This window comes from Lutra lutra, chromosome 4 (genome assembly GCF_902655055.1).
Source record: "Lutra lutra chromosome 4, mLutLut1.2, whole genome shotgun sequence".
In the NCBI taxonomy this organism is placed as follows: domain Eukaryota; kingdom Metazoa; phylum Chordata; class Mammalia; order Carnivora; family Mustelidae; genus Lutra; species Lutra lutra.
The window spans coordinates 178,187,226-178,205,647 of record NC_062281.1 but is presented as its reverse complement, the minus strand read 5'-3'; the positions used below and the strand labels follow the sequence as shown (position 1 = coordinate 178,205,647).

The 18,422-nt window shown below is 47.6% G+C and overlaps 1 protein-coding gene across 3 annotated transcripts in view; it reads left to right on the top strand.

The window, feature by feature from the left end:
• Positions 1–518, top strand: part of DHDDS (dehydrodolichyl diphosphate synthase subunit) — a 37,154-nt gene extending 36,636 nt beyond the window's left edge. For all 3 annotated transcript variants that reach the window (XM_047725785.1, XM_047725786.1, XM_047725784.1), the window contains one exon: positions 386–518. The gene's annotated coding sequence lies outside the window, so the exon portion shown is untranslated. The remainder of the gene's footprint in view (positions 1–385) is intronic.
• Positions 519–18,422: the final 17,904 nt, after the last annotated feature.

Sequence of the window (18,422 nt, the reverse complement as noted above, 5' to 3'; positions counted from 1 at the left end):
CTGTTCCTGTATCGCCCCAAGTGTGCTTTTCAGCCCAGAGTTTGCTTATGGTTTTTCCATTAGCTTACATTCTGGATTCCTAAAGTCTGTGCTGTCCAATAATGGGCACTGTAGTGTGAGCTCCGTGTTCTGAGCTCATGCTACACCATAGTGTTTTCAAGCTGAGGATAAACTCCCCTTCTGATGCAAATGTGACCCCTTCCCCAGTTGTCCAGTGAGGTCCAGAGGGAAGGTTACCAAGCTCTCCTCAAAACAAGGACTGAGTCTGGAAGGATCTAAAATCTGAACTTGGGTGTGGGCGCAGTTGTAGTGCTAGGGATGGGATGTGAATGAAAATTGTGTCAAATCTGTAGGTGGTGACATTGTATTGATCTTCTTCTTCTAGGCACAGAAAGCTGAAGGTGCTGGAGATGCCAAGTGAAGGGTGTGCATTTTTGATAACTGTGTACTTCTGGTGACTGTACAGTTTGAAATACTATTTTTTATCAAGTTTTATAAAAATGCAGAATTTTGTTTTACTTTTTTTTTTCTTTTTTTAAGCTATGTTGTTAGCACACAGAACACTTCATTGTTGTTTTGGGGGAAGGGCATATGTCACTAATAGAATATCTCTGAAGCTAGATTGACACAAGGGGAAAAACACCTTTCCCTCCTAGTTTTGAGAAACTTCCTCTTGGCTCCCAGGAGGAGGGGTTCCTTGACGTTGACACACATGAGCCGCCTGGGTACAAATCCCTTGGTGGCGTGGAAAAAAACTAAAACTCAGTTTTTATGTCCTCTTCTCCCCCTCTGCCTTCAACATAGACTTGACTCCCTTAAACCCAGAGACCTACCTGTTGGAACCTGACCCCCAAGACATGGTTCCCAGTATGTCAGGCAATCTGGACTTGACAAAGTGTCACCACTGAGATGGCGTCCCTCAAAAGAGTTCCTTTTTTAGCTCGTGGATCTTCAGATGGATAATCCTGCCATTTTCATTTCATTTCCTGAAAGTCAGGGTCGGCTTGTGAAAAGTTGTTAAACAACATGCTAAATGTGAACTGTCCGCCCTCACTCTAAACTTCCCTGCTCTGAGCATCACATGAAGACTGCATTGGGTTTTATAGTGGCTTTCTGATTTTGGTAGTCCATTGAAGAAGGGAGTTTGAAAGTTGTTGTATACTGTTAACGATTGTCTGCCCATGTCCTGCCTGAAATACCATGATTGTTTATGAAAAGTATCTTTAATAAAGCTGGATACAGTTTGGCTTGGAATGCTGCCTCTAATCTTTTCCCAGGAGTGGGGGAGCCTGGTTTCTCCAGGTCTCTTGGGACAGGACGCATTCTGGTGTGAGGTGTAGAGGTTTTCCAGTCCAGCCGTTCTGGTCTCGAGTCCGTCTGTAGAACACAGTGCTCAGTACAGCTAGGAAAGATCCCTGGAGCAGACTGCTGCTGGAGGCCGGGAGCAGAGGAGTGATTTCTGTACTTGTTTGTGCAGCGTTAACCTGAAGTGTATTTCTCAAGGCAGAGTTTGGGTAGGTCTGAGGTTTTGGCCTGGTAGTAGACAGCAGAAGAGCCTTTCCACTTCATTCACATTTAAAATCTCCCTAAAACTAGAAAATTAGTAGGTCCAACTATAGTCCTTGTGTCAGGAAAAAGTGCTTCTGTGTCTATACAATGGGCTGTAGACGTGTAAGACTGACAGGCACTCTGTTCTTAAAACAGATGCGCATGTCTTCTGTGAATTGATTACATTCTTGTCCTTGCTCGTGAACTGCTCTAACTGCAAACCAGAGCTGTTAATGGGGACTCTGATTGCTTCCGTTTAGAGACCCTGCAGTGAACCCCCTTTCCTCCAGAGGAAAGAGCAAGAAGTTAGCTCTTGGGAAATAGAGCTTATAATAAATTGACACTCGCAATTGGAATGTGCTTTCACAAGTTACCTCTATCGTTTGGGAGAAATAAAGCAAAGTAGAGATAAAAAAACAAAACAAAACATTGCTTTGTTTACCCCCTTGGAAAGGTAGCACTATTCTATGAAGCACTTGATCATCTTCTGGTGCGTTATCTCTGGTCTTCGGTTTTGGGACAATTGTGTAACACCAAGTGTTAGCGCCTTTTTTGAGTGAGGAAATGAGCTCAGATGAAGAAACTGGTTCAGGGTCCTGTCTGTACAAGAGTGAGTAGCAAAGTCAGGGTTCAGACTCCCAGCTTTATTCAAAAGTAACCTCTGCCTTCTGTTCGGGGGCACCGTTTGGATAATTTGTCCACTTAGGCAACTTGCAGCCACTTGCTTTCTCCATTGCTGAAATCGTTCTAGGTTGTACACTTAGTTTTTACTCCGAGGGAGGTGTCCTCTGCGGAGGGGACATTACTGCTGTCAGGGAGACAGCAGCTTGGTATTGGAGCAGAAGTTGCAGAGTTGGAGGAAGCCACAGCTAGGGTTGCTTTAGTGTTTGTGGGACTTCAGATTCAGTCAGATGTGTTCAGCTGTGGACCGTGCTGGGACCTTAGCCCAAGCTTCTTAATTTTTGTGTCAAAAATTCAGTGTTTAACCCCATTTTACAGTTAAAACGCGAAGTGACTGGCTGACGTAAAACCCAGTAGTAATCCTCTATTCCTGTTCCTTAGGAATTAGGATGAGTAGGGTGAACTTGAACTTTGTTTTTCCTTCACGGGAAATATTTGCTGAGTGGACTAGCCCTGGACCATGAGAGTATCTGGGCTTACAGACCAGGAACCCAATCTTGAGAACACATGGTGCAGCTGTTTCAGCCAGCTGTTATCAGGCTCGTGCCAGCCCTGTCCCTGTCTCCAAGCCCATTTTATCCCATCTCTGGGGAGCAGTCACCATAACCTGGACTAGATAGAATGGGTGCTTTGGGCTCTAAATAAAAGAAAATGGCTTACAAGGAGGAAGACTAATTTCCCTAAATGAAGTCCTGAGCTCAGGTAGTTCTAAGTACCCAGCTGGTTCTTTTCCAATTTTTGTGCCCTGTTGGCCTTGGCATGTTGTCCAGCCACCCCATCTACCCCAAGTCAGCTGCTCCAGGCCTCAGCTCCACACTCTGGTGTCCAGAGGCAGAAGACTGGTTTCTCCTGAAGATTTCCCAGAAGCCTCTCAGCAACCGGGGTTTCTTTGGGCAGACCTGGACCACCTGCCTGCCCCTAAACCAATCCTGGCGAGAGGGATGAAACCACAGATTCTGCTTCAGATTGGCCAGAGCTGCTGGAATTAACTGGGGGGCGGGGGAGAGATGACAGAAGAGGACAGGTGCCACGAGTGGCCAGCCACCACCCGGGCTCAGGGCCCGTGCTGTCTCCAGGCTTCCCCGGGACGGGCCTCACTGCAGCATTTGCTGAGCAGAAGCCTGAAGTTGAACTAGAATTTGCATTAGAAATTCACCATTTTAAAGCATGCAGTTCGGTGGTTTTTAGAATATTCACAAGGTTGTGCAACAACACTATATAATTGAAGAATGTTCCATCACTCAAAAAAGAAACCCCAGACTTAGCAGTCATTCCCCATTCCCTCTTCTGGCCTAGGCAACTGTGAATCTATTTTGTCTCTCTAGATTGGCCTATTCTGGACAATTCTATAAAGTGTAGGCTTGTGACTGGCTTGGAAGCACGAGGTTCTGGAGGTTCATGGTGTTCTAGTGCGTGCTCAATCCCTTTTGTCAAATACTCCTTTTTACAGGTAAATTCTTAGGCTTTTTGAAAGTTCACATTATGCCACTTTGTTTTTACAAAAGACCTAAAAAAAAAAAAAATGCCATAAAAGAGCAGCACTGAGCCATTCCTGAGTCCTTCTCCAGGCAGCGCCCCCCCCCCTGAGCTGTGGGGCTGGCCCCTCCAGGTTCCCTCCCCACAGTCTACACTCCTGACCAAAGCACCAGAACACCCTTGAACTGCGTGAGCCTAGTGCATTAGCACAGTAGGCAGCGCGTCAGTCTCAATCTGAACTGCGTGAGCATCCGTGCTGTATCAATTTATTTTGTGTATACGTTAGCAAGCATGTCCTCAGGTCTCAGACCAGCCAGAGAGGTGTTTCTGGGGTCCAGGAAAACACAAATGTGTCCATCTATATGAGTGGGGATTTGTTGGGTCTGTGAGTTCATGGGGGAGCTCTGGTTCTGGATAGTGGGGCAGACCTATACCGGAGTTTGTTTATTCATTGATCAGTTGAGAGCATTTGGGTTGTTTCCACGTTAGGGCTGTTTTGATGCCTTCTCTCCTGGGAACACACTGTTGGCATGGAGCGACGTTTTCAGCTCTTGCAGACCTATATCTTGGAGTAGGATTGCGGGGTCTTGAGGCTCCGCCACTCCCCGAGGAGCTGCGGGGCCGTGTTGGGACAGCAGGTGCACTGGGTTCCACTCCCAGAGCCCCAGTGCACGAAGGTTCCAATTTCTCCACATCTCATCAGCACGCATTTTCCCGTTGCTTTTTTTATTACAGGCATCCGGGTGGGTATGCAGTGATCTTTCAGTGCGGTATTGATTTGTATTTTCCTCGTCCTAGGACGCCTGGTTGAGCATCTTTCCACGTTTAATGAACCTTTGTATATCTTTTTTTTTAAGTATTCAAATCCTTTGCCTATTTTTTTGATAAGTAAACTCTATGCCTAACATGGGGCTTGAACTCCCAACCCCAAGATCAAGAGGCCCACACTGAGCCTGGAGAAGACCAGAGACTGAGCCAGCCAGGCGCCCCTTTTGCTCATGTTTTAATTGGGTTATTTATCTTGTTACTGGTGCAGTGTGGGAGTTCTTTATATATTCTGGGTATTAGATTCTTACCAGATTTATGGTTGGCAGGTGTTTTCTCCCATTCTCTGTTTTCTTCATTTACTTGATAATGTCATTTGTCATACAACAGTTTTTAGTTTTGGTGAAGTCAGGTTTACTCAATTTTTTATTGCTTATTTTTTATGTGTCCTGTCTAAATCCATTGCCCAGTCCAGGGTCATAAAGGTTTATACTGGTGTCTCCTAAGAGTTCTGAATAGTTTTAACTCTTAAATTGAGGTCTTTAAAACATTTTAAGTTAATTTTTATATACAGTGTGAGGTAAGTATTCCCCTCTTTTTAAAAAATGTTCTAGACCCCTCTGGGGCCTGCCAGTTCCTAAGATACTATTGTCTGGTTGACCTCGTCTCAAGTCCCTTCTCTGCAGTTTCTCCCTGTGATGTTATCCAGTGACTCACAGTTTTCACCCCTGCCCACATCTCTCTCGAGTTCAGTATTTCCACCAAGCTCCTGTGCAGTCCCACCCTGATGGGCCACAGGCACCCCAAGTCAGCATGACGGGGTGGGACTCCTCGTGTGCTTCACAACCCCACCTCCCTACTTTTCCTGAACTTCGTAAACCAGCACTTGTTCTATTCCTCAAGCAAGAAACCTGAAAGATAGCCCAGATACCTTCGTTCCTCCCCATCATCACAAGTTTCCAGAAACAGCCTAAATCATGATGACTTGACTTTGGAAATTCTTGTTTTTCGTGTCATGGAAAATTTCAGTTAGGGGTGTGTGGGCGGCTCAATCAGTTAGGCATCTGACTCTTCGGCTCGGGTCATGATCTCAGGGTGGTGAGATGGAGCCCTGTGTCAGGACCCTCACTCAGTGGGGTGTCTGCTTCTCTCCCTCTGCCATCCCCACCACGTGCACTCTCGCTCTCTTTAAAATAAATCTTCCAAGAAAAAAAAAAAAGCCTCAAATATGTGCAAAAGTAGACTGAGCAAGACCCCATGTACCTATCACATAGTTTCAGCAATTATCAACTAGTAGTTAAGTTCGCTTAATTTATACCACTGGCTCCTCTCCCTTACCATAACATGACGCACCATTCCACCCACAAATAGGGACTTCGTAGAAAACATAATACCATTAGCATACCCAAATAACATTAATTCCTTAATATTATGAAGTCCTCAAACTCTCAAATTTCTACTTGGGTGTCTTTTTGCTTTTTTTCTTAGTAATGTATTTGAGCATCTCTGTATTGCAAATGGTTGGCATATTTCTTATCTCTTGGCACCTGTAAGTTCCCTCCATCTCTCTCCCAGTCTGGATTTTGCTCTTCTGTCTCCATGGTGTCATTTCACAGGTTTCTTTATCCTTTGTATTTCCTGCTAAATAGGAGTAGATTCGGATGTGTGATTGGATTCAGATTTAGTGGTAAGAAAACCGCACAGCGGCGTGTGCTGGAGACGCATCACGCCTGGTAGTCTCTAGATACTGTGGCCCTTGAAGCTCAGTTCCTAGATTGATTAATACATCAAGTGTTGCAAAATGAGGACTCTCTAATTCTACCATCCCTTTTTCACATAATGCCCAAAATACCAGCGTGAAGAGAAACTTTGACTCATCTGCTCTTCGGTTAGCTGGAATTAGAGTTTGTATCGGAAAAAGGATAAATGCCCAAATCTTTGGCCAGTTTCCAAAATAACGAGTTGGGTTTACTAGCATCCTCCAAATGAAAGTGACCAGTGGGTGGTTTTTTAATGTTGTTAGTTTTATGGTCACTGAATTAAACATTTTATATGTTTCAGTTCATTGTAGTTTAATTACACTTAATGATGCTCAAACTGTTCTTTCTGTCCAGTGGGGGGCCTCAAGTGGCTGCCAAGTCCTTTTGATAACAACCCTTTTGATGGTAGCGTGTGGTAACTCCTCTCCTAACTAGTATGGTAGGCTATTCCAGATTTAGGTTGTACATTTCCTGCTCCAGACCTGGGGTCATCTATTTCCAGGAAAAAAAAAAAACAAAATCCTAGTTCCATTTAGTGGTGAATGGCATTGCAACACCAAAATCAAGGTTCTAGAAGGTCTGCTGCTTTATTGATCGTTATTTATGGCCTTTGGTAGACGAAGCAAGGACATGGTTTCTTTCTTTCTTTCTTTCTTTTTTTTTTTTTTTGACATGGTTTCTTAAGATAAAACACATCTGTACTTTGCATTCAAGTTCAAGACTTAAGAGACTTTTCTTAACTCTTGTATCTTCCATCTGTATATTTTCCCCCAACATTGAGAATCCTGATTCCCATTTGTACCCTGGATTATGAAATAGATAATCACAATTACTCAGTTGTTATATTCCGTATCACACAATGGTATGAGAATAACAAAAGGGATTTTAAGGTTTTGTTTGTAGTTCTTTATTTTGGGAATATTTCCTGCGACACAGCTAGTCTGTTCATGGTGTTTCAGTTTACTGTGGTTCCTCTGTGTGGCTTGCTACTCACTGGATGTGCATTTACATTAACCTGTTTTATGTATTTTTCCATTTAAGTATTTCTCGGGTTGGGCGCCTGGGTAGCTCAGTTGGTTAAGCCACTGCTCAGGTCATGATCCCCAAGTCCCTGGATCGAGTCCCGGCTCCACAGGAAGTCTGCTTCTCCCTATGACCTTCTCCCCTCTCGTGCTCTCTCTCTCTCTTCTCTCTCAAATGGATAAATAAAATATTAAAAAAAAAAAAATTTCTCGGGCTGCCCCCGGCAGTACACAGACTAGAATTGGAACAACCCAGAGAAGATTAGCACAGGCGCCGTGGGAGGATGCCACGCAGATGTGGGAGGGGCTCCATGCCCTGTGCGGCGCTCAGTGGGTTACCGCAGAGGGAACGATGAACCAAAGCACGATGTGCGGTATTGAATAAGGAAGTGATGAAATGTCACGATAAAAATATTCCTGTAAAGCTGTCTGTGACATGTGAGCAAAGTGGAGTTACACCTGGAAATGTATGTGCAGATCCATCCTTTCTTAAGTGTCTCGGACATGAGAAAATGTCAACTTGCATTTCCTTATAGAATTTTTTTTTTAAAGATTTTATTTATTTATCTGACAGACAGAGATCACAAGTAGGCAGAGAGGCAGGCAGAGAGAGAGGAAGGGAAGCAGGCTCCCCGCTGAGCAGAGAGCCCGATGCGGGACTCGATCTCAAGATCCTGAGATCATGACCTGAGCCGAAGGCAGCGGCTTAACCCACTGAGCCACCCAGGCGCCCTCCTTATAGAATTTTTAAAAAATTCTCCTAGTTTAATACATAAAATAGAGTTCCAAGTCTTTTTTTTTTTTAAAGATTTTATTTATTTATTTGACAGAGATTACAAGTAGGCAGAGCAGCAGGCAGAGAGAGAGGGGGAAGCAGGCTCCCCACTGAGCAGAGAGCCCAATGCGGGGCTCGATCCCAGGACCCTGGGATCATGACCTGAGCAGAAGGCAGAGGCTTAACCCACTGAGCTACCCAGGTGCCCCTAGAGTTCCAAGTCTTAATCTACAAAACAAGATCTCTTCAAAGTCTAATTTCTGTTCCTGTGTCCTCCACCTTATTCCCTCCCTTCCCATTTAGTGACCTTTTTTTTTTTTTAAAGATTTTATTTATTTATTTGACAGAGATCACAAGTAGGCAGAGAGGCAGGCAGAGAGAGAGGAGAAAGCAGGCTCCCTGCTGATCAGAGAGCCCGATGTGGGGCTCGATCCCAGGACCCTGGGATCATGACCCGAGCTGAATGCAGAGGCTTTAACCCACTGAGCCACCCAGGCGCCCCTTAGTGACCTTTTTTATTTGATTTAATTATTCCAATCTTGTTAAAAATTTAAACAGATGAATATGTTATTGTTCCCCTTTCTTACATAAAGTGATCATCTAGGGGTGCCTGGGGAGCGTGGTCAGTTGGGCGTCCAACTCTTGGATTCCACCCTGTGATCTGAGGGAGGTGGGACCAAGCCCTCCATGGGGCTCGCCCGTGGAGTCTACTTAAGACTCTCCCTCCCTCTGCTCCTCCCCTCTGCCCCACCACCACCCCACACTCACTCACTCTCTCTCTCAAATCTTTTTTTTTTTTTAAGATTTTATTTATTTCGGGGCGCCTGGGTGGCTCAGTGGGTTAAAGCCTCTGCCTTCGGCTTGGGTCATGATCCCAGAGTCCTGGGATCGAGCCCCACATCGGGCTATCTGATCAGCAGGGAGCCTGCTTCCCCCTTCTCTCTCTGCCTGCCTCTCTGCCTACTTGTGATCTCTGTCTGTCAAATAACTAAATAAAATCTTTAAAAAAAAAAAAAAGATTTTATCTAGTTATTTGACAAAGAGAGATCACAAGTAGATGGAGAGGCAGGCAGAGAGAGAGAGAGGGAAGCAGGGTCCCTGCCGAGCAGAGAGCCCAATGCAGAACTCAATCCCAGGACCCTGAGATCATGACCCGAGCTGAAGGCAGTGGCTTAACCCACTGAGCCACCCAGGCACCCTCAAATAAATCTTTAAAAAAAAAAAAAAGTATACATTTCTCCGTCTTGCATATCACTTAACAGTATATCCTGGGGGTGCTTGGGTGGCTCAGTCAGTTAAGCATCTGACTCTTGATTTCGGCTCAGGTCACTGTCTTGGGGGTGTGAGGCTGAGCCCCACAACAGTCTGCTTGAGCTGCTGTCCCTCTGCCCCACCCCCAGTTTGCACATGCTCTCTCTTTCCCTCAAATAAAATCTTAGAAAAAAACAAAAGCCAATATATTGTAGAAATCCGTTGTAGAGGCTCCTCAGTTCTACAGCAGCACCAAACGGTAAATCTGTTCGGCCTCGATCCATCATACTGTTTTCTGTTAGATTTACATGTATCCCAAGTCTTTTATATATAGTCCTTCTGTTGTCTATTTTTTCCTGCTTTCATTTTTCTTTTTTTAAACTTTTTTTTTTTTCCACTTGGGAGAGAGCAAGAGCACAAGCAGGGGAGAGGGTCGGGGAGAGAGAGAAGCAAACTCCACACTGAGCAGGGATCCGGACGCGGGGCTCGATCCCAGAACCCCAAGATCATGACCTGAGCCAAAGGCAGATGCCTAACCAACTGAGCCACCCAGGCGCCCCCGTTTTGACTTAAAAAATATATATATTATATATATATAATATATATTTTCATATATATATTTTTTCAAATAAAGAAAAAATATATATTTTTTTCTTTATTTGTCAGAGATAGCACAAGCAGGGAGTAGTGGCAGAGGGAGAGGGAGAAGCAGGCTATACAGGGAGCCCAACGCCAGGCTTGATCCCAGGACCCTGGGATCATGACCTGAGCCAAAAGCAGACACTTAACCAAAGGAGCCACCCAGGTGCCCCCTCTTTCCATTTTTCTTTTAGCTGTTTGTTTTTGGTATTCTGAAAGGTGTGTTTTTGTCCTGTGGTTAACTTTTTATTACTGCTTTTTAGAAGAACCTTCTCCTCTTCCAGCCTCACTGAGATTTCCAGCCCACTGAGCCGACCTCTCTGCACCTTTTCTGCACCAGTCACCTCTTCTCTCCTGTCTCCACTTCCCTTCCTGGGCTCAGATTTCACTGCCCAGCTCTAAGCACCCCCCACCCACTCTGGCCCAGCTCTCCCTCCACCCCGGCAACTACCTCCACCCAAGCCGCTGAACCCGCCAACCACGCTAACAGATGCCCCTCATAGTTAGGGCCGCACTTCAAGTGGGCCCCGACACTGCCAAGCTCTCCTGCCACAGTTCCCTGAAATAGTCACCTTTTCTCACCCGGAAAGCCTGCTTCTCACCCTTGTCTCCTCTCCCATCTCCAACACCCTCTTCAATGACTTCAGTGACTCAAACTTCAGTCACAGAAGATGGAGTCAGAGCGGAGTGACTTCATCGTCCCCTTCCACTGCTCCCTGCCTGCAGAGCAGTGTGCCCACACCCCTCATCCCTCACTGTGAGGGGATCCCCTCTCTTCTCTACGGCCGAGTCTTCGACTTGTGGTCTGGTTCCATCCCTCTTAGCTCTGAGACTCAATCCGGGCGGCCGTCCCCTTTTCCTCTTGCATTATCCGTCTTCTCCCTGCTGGCTCATTCCCACCCGCAGATACCAAAAGCATCCTACCTTGGCCCTCGTGAGCCCCTGCCCCATTTCTCTGCTCCCCTTTATGGCAGAGCTCCCCAAAGCTCCCCATCACCACTCCCAACCCTCCATTCTCTCCTCAGCCCACCCAGATGAGGAGGCCTTTGCTCCCACCACCCATTAAACAGGCCACTGTGTGTGTAGCTCGACCGAGTCCAAGTTTCCACCTCGTCTCTCCCTCCTCTGTTCAAACAACCTCTTTTCTTAGGTGACCACGACCAGTAGTCTGACTTCAGATACCATGGATGTGACAGAGACGCAAACTCTGATCCTCAGATAGAACCTCCCCGCTCAGGTCCAGGCTTAGATCACTTAGTAGACTTCACGCATTGAACACGGGCAGAAAATTTATTTTCCTCACAAAGTAACTCCCCCCACTGCCCAGACTTTCCCCATCTAAGTAAACAGCCCCATCATCCAGCAAAACCTTAACTTCCCCCTCTCCTCCACACTCCATTATCAATCCACCAATAAATCCTGTTGGCTCAATTTTCTTAAATCTGCTTTGGACCCAACTAGATGCCACGGTCCGCATGATCCCGCCTGCAGTGGACACGAAGCCTGTGGCTTCCCACAGATTTCTCAGCTGCCTTGTTAGTGCTCCCTGTTGGATCCCATCATGCACCAAGTCCCCCATCCGTTTTCGGTTTTGGATGAAAAACCACTCCAAGGGGCCGTGAGATCTGACTTCCTCAGAGGTCGCCAATGCCTAGGTGATTCAGTCCAGAACTGTGGAGACATTAGCTCCCCAGTGGCAAATGTCAAAAAGGAGGAAATGGTAGGTGGAAAGGGAGGAAACTGGGCTAACTGCCTCCTTTTCTCCAAAATTGCTCCCTCCAGCTCTTCCAGAAAAGGGTCTAGGCTCATTATTACATTTGCTCAGTGCTCAGCTGTGCCTCTCTGCGCTTGCTGGGAAGCAGTAGCCTGGACCACTTGCTGCTTCGCCTCTTCCTTCCTCCCTGCCCACCCCCCCGTTCCCTGGGACTGCACCTTCCCAATAAAGGACCAGTGCTTAGACCCATTCCTCAGCCTCTTCTTTCTCTTTCTCTTTTTTTTTCCTTTTCCTTTCTTTCCTTTCTTTCTTTCTTTCCTTCCTTCCTTCAAGATTTTGTTTATTTATTTGAGAGAGAGCATGAGCAGGGGGAAGGGGGAGAGGAAGAAGCAGACTCCTTGCTGAGAAGGTAGCCGGACATGAGGCTCAATCCCAGGACCCTGAGATCATGACCTGAGCTGAAATCAAGAGCCAGATGCTCAACCTACTGAGCCACCCAGATGCCCCAGCATCTTCCTTCTTTTTTTTTTTTTTTTTTAGATTTTATTTATTCATTTGATAGAGATCACAAGTAGGCAGAGAGGCAGACAGAGAGAGAGGAGGAAGCAGGCTCCTGGCTGAGCAGAGAGCCGGACGCGGGGCTCGATCCCAGGACCCTGGGATCATGACCTGAGCCGAAGGCAGAGGCTTTAACCCACTGAGCCACCCAGGCGCCCCCCGCCTCTTCCTTTTTAAGGACCAAAGTTAACACTAGGGGGAGACACATTTCCCCAATGCGAGCCGTGGTGAACTCTGGGGCCTCTGCATCCCTGGGAGCTTAGCACACAGTTCTTGAGTCCTGCCCCAGACCCCTGGAGTCCGGATCTCTGGAGAAGGAGCCTGGGACTCCGGGATTCGACAAGCTGCTCGGCTGAGTCTTGTGGCTGCTAAAGTTGGAGAAAGATTGTTCAAGGAAAGAAAGGAGTTTCTAGAGGAGAAGGGCTGTTGCTCTCTCTTACTCCTGCTGGCTTCCTGCTTGAGTATGGTTTCTTTTTCTTTTTCTTTTTCTTTTTTTTTTTTAAGATTTTATTTATTTATTTGAGAGAGCAGGAGAGCACAAGCAGGGGGAGCCGCTGAGGGAAAGGGCGAAGCATCCTCCTTGCTGACCAGGGCTCGATCCCAGAGCCCTGGGATCGTGACCTGAGCCAAAAGCAGATGCTTCGCCAGCTGAGCCACCCAGGCGCCCTTTTGCTTGAGTGTGTTGAATGAGGATATGGAGTGTGGGGTTGCAGCAACCACCTTGGAATCATAAGTTCAAGACCCTAAGGACAGCAGAGCAAAAAGAGCAAGCCTGAGGTAGCTGCCCAGCCAGCTTCAGAGCTACCAAATCCAGATCCTTCTGGGAGAGAATGAAATGCCTTGATTCGTTTTGTCAGGTAACCCATAGCTTGCAGCTAAAAACAGCCCCAAAGGATTCAAGAGATTGTTTGATCTTATCCTCACATTCACGTGAGAAGTGGGAAACAATTTCTCCATTTTATAGGTGAGGAAACAAGGTCTGGGAGACCCGGTGGGATCCAGTCGTGGGTCCAGTCCAGGCCCATCTGGCTCCAGGACCCACTCTGTGACCCTTGACTCAGTTCTGCAGATGCTCAGAGGACATTTGCGATGGGAATGAGCGAGCTGGCTTTGAAGATGGGAACGTAAAAGATCAGAGCCTGCACTGGGCTCTGGACCGAGAAGTTGGAGCATTAACGATTGGCCAGAGGAGAAACATTCCCTTCCTCCTCCCACAGCAACGCCGGGGGCAGAGAAGGTTTTCTCAGTTATCCGAGAGCTTTGTCATTCTTCTGGGCTGCACGTAAGATGGAACCGGAGGGGACGGCTCTTAAATTGCCCTCGGAGAAGCTGGGTCAGACATGAAAGGTGATGACTTCCCAAACCAGAAAGAACCCCAAGGATCACCCGCCACATCCTGCTGCAGCCAGCCAACGCCAGCGAGTCTGCGTGGTTAGCGAGCCCTCATCAGAAGCCTGCCAGCCTCTGTGGAATGTGCCGGACTTACCACATTTAATTCTCACAGCAAGCTCGTAACATCATGCTTCCCATTTTACAGATGGGACAACTGAAGCACTAGGACTGTTAAGTAACTTGCCCCAAATGGCATAGCTGGTGAGGGACTAAACCTGATCTGACTTGGATGCAATGAGCCTGAAGGAAGGCTACTCTAGAAGCTTCCACACGGGGCGCCTGAGTGGCTCTGTCAGTTGAGCATCCGACTCTTCATTTCGGCTCAGGTCAGATGATCTCAGGGAGGTGAGATCCAGACCCCTGTCGGGCTCTGCAGGGAGTCTGCTTGGGATTCTCTCCCTCCGCGCCCCACCTCCACTCATATGTGCTCTCTCTCTCTCTAAAGTAAACAATTTTTTAATTTAAAGATTTTTATTTATTTATTTGACAGAGAGGAAGAGCACAAGCAGGGGGAGTAGCAGAGGGAGAGGGAGAAGCAGGCTCCCAGCTGAGCCCAGAGCCCGATGCGGGACTCTATCCCAGGACCCAGGACCTGAGCCAAAGTTCCACACTTAACCGACTGAGCCACCCCAGCGCCCCCAAAATAAATAAATCTTTAGAAAAAAAATAAGAAACCTCCACACTATTCTGAGGTCCAGTGACACATCCTGGGCCACACTGATGGCAGAGTGGAGACCAGAATCCACACCTGCCTCCACACTGGTCTGGTCCCCGGATCAGCGCCACCCTTTAAAGCAGCCAATTGCCACCCCACTACCCACCATTTTCTACCACTGAAACTTTGGAAGTGTCCAGCTTCCTTGCTGGTGCCGCTGCCCCACGACAGGGAGTCACAACTCTTCCCGCTCCAACCAGACAGAACACTGGCCCTCGTGCTCCATCTCCCACTCCCTTAGGAGAAAAAAATTCATCCCCTCTCACCTCCTTCATGAGGGCTAGAGGGCTTAGCTGAGCAAAGACTGTTCTTAGAATATCCTTATGGTTCCTAAGTTTACTTTATGCTGACCGTATGGCAGGCATTATCTCATTTAACCCTCACGACATTTTACAAAAAAGAACACAGAAGCCTGGAATGACTAAGTAACTTGCCCCCAGTAAATTGACCAAACTCCTGACCTCTATGTCATGAGAAGGCGGTATCCTCAGTGCCACAGTAGGGCTCCCGGGTTCCCTGCCTAGTTCCCAAATTGAACAGAGACATGCCCAAGGCCCACAGCAGTCCCCATGCCAAAGCAAAGGCCCCATTTTCCACCAACGCACTCCAGGCACAGGACCGAGACCCCTCATGGCCCCGGGCCCTAAGGCAACATTTTTGGCTATTCTGACCTTTGGCTTGTCTGAGGCTGGGGCAAAATGGCAAGGCCTATTCAGGCCTGCACTACAGAGGGCCAGCCCAGAGGCCAGACATTTCCCCAGAGTTTCAGCAGCAGTTGGGAGAGTGGTACCTGCCAGGCAGTGAGTAAAATGACTCGTGCTTCTTACTCCTACTTACCTACCCATACATCCTGAGTTTTCCACACTGGCCATGTACTCCTTGGGTGGGCCCGGAGGAAGGAGTTGAGCAGTGATCTTTTCCTTCTGAACATAACAGTATTGCTGGCTCAGTATAAAAACATTTTTTGAAACACCTCAATAAAGACATACCGAAGGCAAACATGAAAATCTTCACCTTTGCAAACCCACTCTTCTCCCAGAGGCAGCCCCTGTCATGTGAATACGGACCCTTCTAGGTTTTTCCTGGGCATTTATTTACAAACATGGTCGAGTCCGGATGTGTTCTGAGGCCCCCTTTGCCTCTGAGATATAGAGGACATGCTGAGAGGGGCTCCTACCTCCACTCCCGTGAATCATGAGAGGTTGACAGTCACCTCTTTGAGTCCTAAGAATGGTGTTGGGAGAAAAAAGGGGACCCTTAAATGTGTCTGGTCTCCCTAGTCTCTGGCTCTTGCTTCTGCCCTGGCCATCTCCTTTCTCTGACCTAGACGAAAGGTCAGCTTCTTTCTAGACTCTACCCTAAAACTCACACACACAGACATCGGTCAGTCGAACAGACTTCCCAGAGGGTTCGGGGGTCCCAGAAGTGTTCACATCGTACCCCACATGGAAAACCATTGTATCATCTCTCTGATGGGTTCATGCCCTCTCAGGCCTCCCCATTCCCAGGGAGGGGTGCTCCCTGGCTCTTTGCCCCATTCATTCTACCACCTTGACCCTCAGGAAATTCACACTCTCCTCCCTTCCTAACCCAAGCAATTCAGCCCCCCAGCGCCTCTATCAACCTCTCTTGGTGCTAACACAAAGGCCCTCCACTGTTCTGGGCCCACTCTCCTGAGCAGACATCTGTGGCACATTTCATGTTCTCCTTCTGCTCTCATGGATTGGGCCTGGAGCTCTTACAAGGCGAGGAGGCTTCTGTTTACATCTGGGTTACATATTTAATAAACAGAAATAGTGTGGGGGTGCAGTTTTTCTTTGTTTGCACAAGTGAAATCATGTTGTGCATGGTGCTCAGTGGTTTTCTTGTTCCACTCAACTGAAAGCACAGACATCTTCCAGATCACTAATAATCATAGCTGAACTTCCCCAGGGAACCTAACTCAGGCCCTGGGCACTTTGTATCTGTGCCATCCCAGCCTGGTGACCACGAGCCACATGAGGATCCAGAGCCATTGAGATGTGGCTGGTGGCAGAAAGGACCAAATTTTTAATTTAATTTAATTTTAATTACTTTAAATTTTGAAACAAAAATATTTGTTAAATATGCTTTATTTTTTGGCAGGTCATTGTTTATGGTATTGTTGTAGAGCTGAAAGATGTCATGGGGTAAAATACATACCAGATTTCAAAGACTTAGTAGGAAAAAAAGGACAGAAAATATCTCAGGGTAGTTGGGCTGGCTCAGTCGGTAGAGCATGAGACTCTTGATCTCAGGGTTGTGAATTTGAGCCCCATGTTGGGCATAGAGATAAAAAAATCCTCAGTAATAATTCTTATATTGATATCATGTTGCAATGATCCATTATGTTAAAACATATATTATTAAAACTAATCTTAGGGGCGCCTGGGTGGCTCAGTGGGTTAAGCCGCTGTCTTCGGCTCGGGTCATGATCTCAGGGTCCTGGGATCGAGTCCCCCATCGGGCTCTCTGCTCAGCAGGGAGCCTGCTTCCCTCTCTCTCTCTCTCTGCCTGCCTCTCTACTTGTGATATCTCTCTGTCAAATAAATAAAAAAAATTAATCTTACCTTTCTCTTTTTACTTTTTCTTTTTAATCCCAGGACTCTGAGATCATGACCTGAGCCGAAGGCAGAGGCTCAACCCACTGAGCCACCCAGGTGCCCCTCTTTTTACTTTTTCTAAACATGGCTTCTACAAATGTTAAAATTATATGTGGCTCGTGTTTTATTTCTGTTAGTGCTTCTTCGCCATTTCCTATATATTACCTCACTAGGGCACAGATGCGTTTAACATATATTTGTTGAATAGCTTGTGTGTGTCAGGCACCAGTGATACCACGCCCAACAAAACAGACCAGAATCCCACTCTTACCAAACGACCATTCTAGGTTGCAATCTTCTTATAACTTTATCAGGTAGATACTATTATGACCCCATTTTATAGATGAGGAAACTGAGGGAGAGGAAAGTTAGATAATTTCCCCAAAGTCACAGAGCAAGTAAGTGGTCAAGTTGGGATTCAAACTCAAGCACTCTGAGCCCACCCGCAGGTGCCATCATTGTGTACGACCTATGCAGGAACCGAACGGTACATGCTCTGAGAACAGGTGAACTGGGGTTGGGGGTGAATATGAGATGTTGATGAGAGACAAGCCTTAGGTCTGAGGTCATAAGCAGGGCCAGAGCTGGGACAGTGAGGGTCATGTTCAGAAACTGGGGGTGGGCTTGGCTGTCCATGACCAGGGGCAGGGAGTGCAGCAGCTTCCAGGGTGGCAGCCTGAGGGCCCGGGCAAGAGAGCACAGAAGGGCTGGAGAGGAGGCTGCAGGTCAGATCTGGTAAGTGGTGGGGCCCGGCCCCGAGAAGCTGTGCCCCAGAAGCCGCCAGTGCCCCGCCAGGCCCCGGCTAACCAACCTTTTCTCTCCAGCTGGTCAGTCGGGCGGCCCCTCGACAGCCAGTTACTGGCTGCCGACTGGCACCACCCTCAAGATACCCACCTCGCAAGAGTCCTAATGAGATGTTTTATACCATCTGTCATTTTTCGGCTGGATGACATGCAGCTCAGGGAGGCAGAGTGATCTAGTTATCTAGTGATACAGCTGGCCATGGTTGAAGAACCCAGGGTCCACTCTCCTTACCAGTGTCGGCCTGCCTTCTGCGCCCCGAATGTCCACCTCTGGACATCCCCAGGGTTCACTGGCGTGGGAAAGGGCGGCTCCTGAGCGACAGTGTGGGGCTAGGGTCTGGCCCAGAACAGGCAATGGGGGAGGGGCTGAGACTCATTCCCGAAGATAACGGGTTTTCTGCCTAACTTAGGCCTGGAAAGAGGGGATTCTGGGTCTTCCCATCCTGCCCACAGAGGATCAACACCATGCGGCGGGGAGCAGGCGATGCAGCGGCCAGATCCCAGGCATGGGGTTTCTCATCCTGGCTCTGTCCCTGACTGTGACCTTTGGCAAGTGATCTCTCCTCTTGGAGGCCTGGCTTCCTCATTAATAAAATGGAGATAAGAAATGGTACCTCCGGGGTGCCTGGCTCAGTGATTTAAGCCTCTGCCTTCGGCTCAGGTCATGATCTCAGGGTCCTGGGATCAAGTCCCGCATGGAGG